The sequence below is a fragment of the Danio aesculapii genome, chromosome 8, assembly GCF_903798145.1.
Source record: "Danio aesculapii chromosome 8, fDanAes4.1, whole genome shotgun sequence".
NCBI lineage: Eukaryota > Metazoa > Chordata > Actinopteri > Cypriniformes > Danionidae > Danio > Danio aesculapii.
In genome coordinates, this window is record NC_079442.1 from 18,075,685 (window position 1) to 18,082,633 (window position 6,949).

General features: G+C 35.6%; 1 protein-coding gene across 2 annotated transcripts in view; it reads right to left on the reverse strand.

The window, feature by feature from the left end:
* rimbp2b (RIMS binding protein 2b) overlaps positions 1-6,565 on the reverse strand; it is a 205,094-nt gene extending 198,529 nt beyond the window's left edge. For both annotated transcript variants that reach the window (XM_056463339.1, XM_056463337.1), the window contains exon 1: positions 6,423-6,565. The gene's annotated coding sequence lies outside the window, so the exon portion shown is untranslated. The remainder of the gene's footprint in view (positions 1-6,422) is intronic.
* Positions 6,566-6,949: the final 384 nt, after the last annotated feature.

Genomic DNA, 6,949 nt, shown 5'->3' on the forward strand with positions numbered 1-6,949 from the left:
AGGTGTGAGATCGCATGTGTAGACAATACTAGTGGACAGCCTCTCGTGAATCTGTTGGGACGAGTTTAATGCTTTCAGACAGGTGTCACAGCTTAGGATAACAACTGGTGAAGATTGTGCATGTTCTTTTGCCAATTTCCTGCTTTTTTTTATTGGCAACATGAAAATTATGGCGCAGGTGATTGGCTACTGCTACTGAGATGAATGAGAACACTTAACACAGATTTTTAATTTAGTTTTTTCAGGTATTTTTGACCTCTTTGGTTTTGAAAGAGAAAGACAGAGACAGAAGGAGGATGCAGTCTGGCCAGGCCGTCTCCTTCCGAGCGTTAATAAGAAGGATAATCACATTAGAGGTCTATGGAAGGCTTGTAGTGTGGTTGGTTGTAACTTTATTAGCAATCACGTGAACATGGCCAAGCACAGTGTTTTCATGCATGTACTCAGGGTGCATACAGGGTTTTTTTTCTAACACAGGCTCATTGGAAATATGTGTCTCAGCCTACTTTATTGCAAAAAGTCGTCCACATGGAGATACAGGTGAGTATGTGATTACTAATGTATTTGATTACAAATCATAATCACAGTTCAGTGGTTTTGATGTATTTATTTGGTAATGTGCAAACAAAAACAAATCGTTTACTCATTGAGTACGTTTACATGGACACCAATAATCCCTTTTTAATACGATTAAGACAATACTCTGATTAAGAGTCTACCATGTAAACAGTGATTTTTAATTACCTTAATCTGACTAAATAGGGTTGCACGTTTCTGGCAAAAATGTGAATCCCGATTTTTTTTTTTTGTGCTTAAAATCAAGATCGTGATTTTCTCATGATTCTGTAAATGTAAAATATGATTTTACATTAATATGATTAATATGGTTAATATGATTAGCCTATTATTATTGTAAATTCTCAACATATGGTAAAACAACAATAATAATATTAGACTTATGTGTAGGTCTACTGTTGCTTAAAATGCTCAATTTTGTATAGACATTATGGTGGACTTGAACAGACTTTTAATATGACCTGTTTGTTATTTCACAGTAAAATTATGACATCAGAATATAACTATTCATAATTATAAAGTTGATTTATTATGTTTAAGACATGCGCTTGTCATCTGCCATTGACAACATTATTAGACCATTTGTTTTCACTGGTAAAATTAGAATTTTGTCATTATCAGACTCCTTGCATTATATTCAACATTATATATAGACTAGGGTTGTTATCCTGTCACAGTAAACATTTATTTTCATGCACAACACCGTTGACTATGAAAGAAAAAACATATCAAATGCTTGTCGTAATCATAACTCTAACATGCCCTATGATCATTTAAATGTGCACACAGGTTTCACTTTCACTTCCGAATGTGGCTCATGGCCGCTGTCACTGTGAGAAAAAAACACATGCAAATCAAACCTCCCGCACGGCCCTCAAACGATCGCTCTGTGCAACAAACTGAACATTATTTACAGCTTCATTACCTGTTATTCACAGCCTATGCAGCTTCTGTTCACTAAAGTAGGTGTCATAGACGGGCACGCACGCGTTCTCGAAAGCAAAAAGCTCGTGGTCAGCTCACGTGTGATTTCGTGGCCGCGAATACATCAATACATGAAGAGAGAAATGACATTTTTGGGTGAGTTATACCTTATAAATACATTATGTGAACCTTTAACGCCATTTGAAGGTGTCATTGTTGCTGTGAAGACTTGTGCGACTGCCTTGCTTCTCTCCTGACCTTGAAAATATAATTGGCTGAATCGTAGAAAAAGCTGAATTAAGATTATCTAACTAAAAAGAAATTGGATTAAGACATCGTAGTAGGCCGATTTTAGTCACATTATTGAAGTGCAGTACGGACATGTAAACGCCTTAATCAAACTACTACCATCATGTAGGATTTTCGTCACATTTTGTGAAGGATAGTCTATACACACACAGCTGTTTGACACTATTCTCTGCACCTACCAAGTCTGTGAAGGACCACAGACACCTGCATCACGAAATGCGGAGGTTTTTTCCCCATACAGCGTGCGATATCAAATATTATTACAACAACACTCTTCCAGCAGTTCATACTTGCATCAAATATTTCGTTTTCTGCAGGGGACATTCATGAAATGTTCCAGAATGAAAGTGAAAGTGCCAAACTGCAGTTATAGTCGACTAATCAAAAGTAAAACACCTGAAATTACATGAAACTCTGGAGGAAATGTGGATAGTGTGGTGACACAATGACGTTTATCGAATAATGTACTACAACGGGCTCATGAAAGGAAGATTAAAAAACCCTCATGTTAACACCTTAATCATATTGTTTTATTCAGATTAAGGCAAATATTTAGATTAATGATGTCCATGTAAACATAGTCATTGATAATATGTCCCTGTAAATATCATTAGAATGAAAAAGAATAGAAGTGGTTGCCATCGTACTGTCCTGTAGTAATCAAATATACTGTATGTTGTTTTCTCACAAAAAGCATTTATTTCCAATGAACCTGTGTTGTTGTTGTTTTCTCCCTATAGTAATCAAATATTTGAAATGTTCCTTAAAATTTGAGTAACACATCTAAATAGTCTATCATTTTAGCAGCTTATGAATGAATTCTCTTTATGGAGGTTTGCCAAACATTTTTGAGATTTTTAAAAAATATATTTTTCGAAGTCCTTTTTGTTGATTTTCTTGTAAATTATGCATTTATGTGACACAGTGGTACCCAGTATCTATTAGAGATTAATAAGATGTTTAATTGTTTAAATTACAAAATACTAACATGTATTTAGGGGCGGCATGGTCAGTGGTTACCACTGTTGCCTCACAGCAAGAAGGTCACTGGTTCAAGTCCCGGCTGGGTCATGGAGTTTCCATGTTCTCCCTGTGTTCACATGGGTTTTCTCTGGGTGCTCCGGTTTCCCCCACAGTCCAAAAACATGCAGTATTGGTAAATTGGGTAAGCTAAATTGTCCTTAGTGTATGTGTGTGAATGTGAGTGTGTATGGATGTTTCCCTGTACTGGGTTGCAGCTGGGAGGGCATTCGCTGTGTAAAACATATGCTGGATAAGCTGGCGGTTCATTTCGCTGTGGCAACCCTTGATGAATAAAGGGACTAAGCCAAAGGAAAATGAATGAATGAATAACATGTATTTAAGATTTCTTATATATTTATTTTATGTTTTATTTCTTTATTAAATTGGACATTGGAAAGTGAAAAAATGAATGCAAGGGAAGGGGAGAGAGAGAGGGGAAGTATCGGCTATTTGATTTATTTAAGAATTGAAACATCAGATTTTAATGCATACATCAAAGTTGGATTCCTATTTTGGCTGATGTTTCACTAGGATATATGGCTCAATGCCAAAGAAAAAGGTCAGTCATAACTTCTATTATGCATAGCAAGTTAGAGTTCAATATATAAAAACAAGGATTTTGTTTTGTATTGTTTTGTTTATTTGTTCACTGTTAAGCAACGCGGTGGCGCAGCAGGTAGTGCTGTCACCTCACAGCAAGAAGGTCGCTGGTTTAAGCCTCGGCTGGGTCAGTTGGCGTTGAAGAGTTTGCATGTTCTACCCGCGTTCATGTGGGTTTCCTCCGGGTGCTCCGGTTTCCCTCACAGTCTAAAGACATGTGGTACAGGTGAATTGGGTAGGCTAAACTGTCCATAGTGTATGAGTGTAAATGAGTGTGTATGGATGTTTCCCAGTGATGGGTTGCAGCTGGAAGGGCATCTGCTGCGTAAAACATGTGCTGGATAAGTTGGCGGTTCATTCCACTGTGGCGACCCCGGATTAATAAAAGACTGAAAAGAAAATGAATGAATGTATGCACACAGTTGCAGTTACACATACAGTGAAACTCCAGAATTGCAAAGTGTAAACTCACAATAGTGAGAAAAGTCAGAATTGTGAGGTAAAAAAGTTTTTAAAAATGTAGTTCAGGGGTGAAAACTGAATCACATACAGTAGGAGAGAATATGTGAATATCACTAGTGCTGTTAAACAAATAACTGTGACTAATCACACACGAAATAAAAGTTGGTGCATTTGTCTGCTATAAGCATAAACAGTGCAACAACCTATATTATGTAAATACTTTTTTGTTGGTTTTGTTGTTGTACACAATTACCCATGATTTATCATTAAACATCACAAAATATTACATCTCCTACTTATTATTTATGAGCAATTAAAAGCTTATCATGTTCACCCATTTTTAAAACTAACAAAGAAATCTTACTGTTTCATGAAACACGTGCAAAAAAATAAACTAAATATTTAGCATATTTGAAAATGGTTTTAGCATCAGTCCACGTGCACGCGTGCACACACACACAGTTTTCCAGTGACTTAAATGCAGCACAAAACCGTTTTTCAAACAGGCATGGAAGAAGCCGATGACCGTCTGCTTCTCCACATGCGCAGAAACATATGCACCACTCCTACGTGTTTATCTTCAGTTACTAAACAATGCGAAAATGTGGCACGCCAAAAAATAAATAAAAAAACAGGATAAATGACAAGCTAATAGACTGCTTTTATCAAAATGCTGTTTCCAAGCAACTAACAGGTGAGAAGAGCTGAGGCTCTGTGCTTATACAATGCTGACAATATCACAGAAACAACAACAAAAAAAAAAACGAATGTGAGACTGAGAAAGAAACCGAATATATGACTCAAATGACCACATCAGTGATTCATAATAATAACAGATCTCTAAGACAGACATCAAATACTAAATGCTACTGTAATAACACTACATAGCACAGTATTACCCAATCAATTGAAAAAAAAACACACACTGCACTACATACAGGGCTTGTGCAGGTTTCATCAAGTCAAATTTAAGACATTTTTAGACCTAATTAAGACCACAATAAATGAAATTTCACTTATACAGGGCTAAACACTAAAGGTTGTGTCTAACGGCCTGTAGAAAAATATTTACTTGCCCCATTAAAATTAAAATTTACTCATGTCTTAGCCATATATTTGAAATAATGTGTCAAAAGTTTTAATAAATAGTAAAAAAAGACTTTCAAAAACTATAATAAACTAAATACATGCACAACAGTATATCCAGGTCATTGTCCTCAACATATATGGTACATAAATACATAGAGAAGGATGTTTTAATGTAGATATTTTGTAAGGACAATAACTGTAGCTGCACTGGTCTAAATAAAATGATAGCCACGCTTCATACTGATGTCTTTGCTCTTTATTTGTTTCTCTCTCTCTCTCTCTCTCTCTCTCTCTCTCTCTCTCTCTCTCTCTCTCTCTCTCTCTCTCTCTCTCTCTTTGCAGTAGACACCGTGAAAACTACAAGAAATAAAACATATAACATTTAAAATACGCATTTCTCAGAGTCCTTTTCACAGTCTCTCACTTAAATGTCCGCTGATATGCACATGAACGTGTGCAACAACTTTGAATCCAGTAACATCAGTCTCTACACACAACATCATTCATGTAAACTCACATATTACAACAATATACATAAATCTAACAGAATTAAAATATAAATTACCGTGTGCGCCCTCTTAGACCATGCAGATTAATGAACTCTCTCTCATGCTTTGTATCGTTGGCTTCTTTCTGCCACCATGTCAGTTTCACCCATAATGCAATGGTCTCGCACTTCACGTAACTCAAACATGTGATCTGTTATGCTCCAATAGCAACTTTCTTTTAAACCCGCAACTACTAACACTTTCAAGGGTGCACATTCTCTGCTTTGCATTATATTGCATATTATAAGTTTATAACAGAAATTTACATACAAATTATAACAATTATAACTTGGCATTTACAATAACTTAACCAAATTAGTAAATGCAACTTATGTTAAACATTTTATTTTTATTATTGTTGTTGTTTTAGATGGATTGCTGGTTGTTCTAATTGGCTAGCTTTACACGAACATAGCACAATTACGAGCTTTTTATTATTATTTAAGACCTACAACACAATATTTCAGTAAATTTAAGTCTTTTTAATGCCTAAAATTTAGTTATTTTTTAATTTAAGACATTTTAAGACCCTGTGGGCACCCTGTATACAATCCAAGTGAAATAAAAAACTCAATACATCAAAACTTATTGCACACAATCCTGTATTCAGTGGACAACATGCCATTTAATGCACTGATTACCATTGAAAGGGAAAGCCTGGTGACTCACAAATGGCTCCTACTGGGAAACATGATGTGACAGGAATATAAGCTGGTGTGTGTATGCATACCATGTGATTCATTTACATTCAGAAGATGCCTGAAGACTTACAAACAATATCTGGTATGATTAAGCTGGTTTGTGTGTGCGTGTGTGTGTGCGTATATCATTCATTGAAAACAAAAAGCAAGGTCTTGATCGTGATAGGAGGAAGAAAGCATGCAGACTGACCAGTAGTGTGTGCTGTTGTCGAAGCAGGCAGAGGGCGGCAGTCTCAGGTGAGAGTTTGTGTTTCCTGTCCTCTAGCAGCCGATATGCTTCCACATGCTGAGTCGGGAAGTCAGATAAATGCAATGGAAACACCTCATTCTTCAGTTTCTGGAAAATACAGAAAGGACTATATAAACTCATATTTAAAAGATGAAGTTCAGAATGTACTTTTTACAAATAAATAAATACTTTATTTAGGAGTGATGCATTTGTTTTCACATTTTAATTCAAACATTTTTTCATTTAGGAAGGATGCATTCATTTAAAAAGGGACAGTAAAGACTTTTATAAAAGCATAAAGTATTTAATATAAATAAATGGTGTTCTTTTGCACATTTTATTAATTTCAGAATCCTCAAAAGGTTGTAAGTTTCCACCAAAATGTGAAAGGTTTAGTTCACCCAAAAATGAAAATTCTGTCATCATTTACTCACTCTCATGCTACTCTAAAACCATAAGAATTCTGTTCATCTTTGCAACATAAAGAG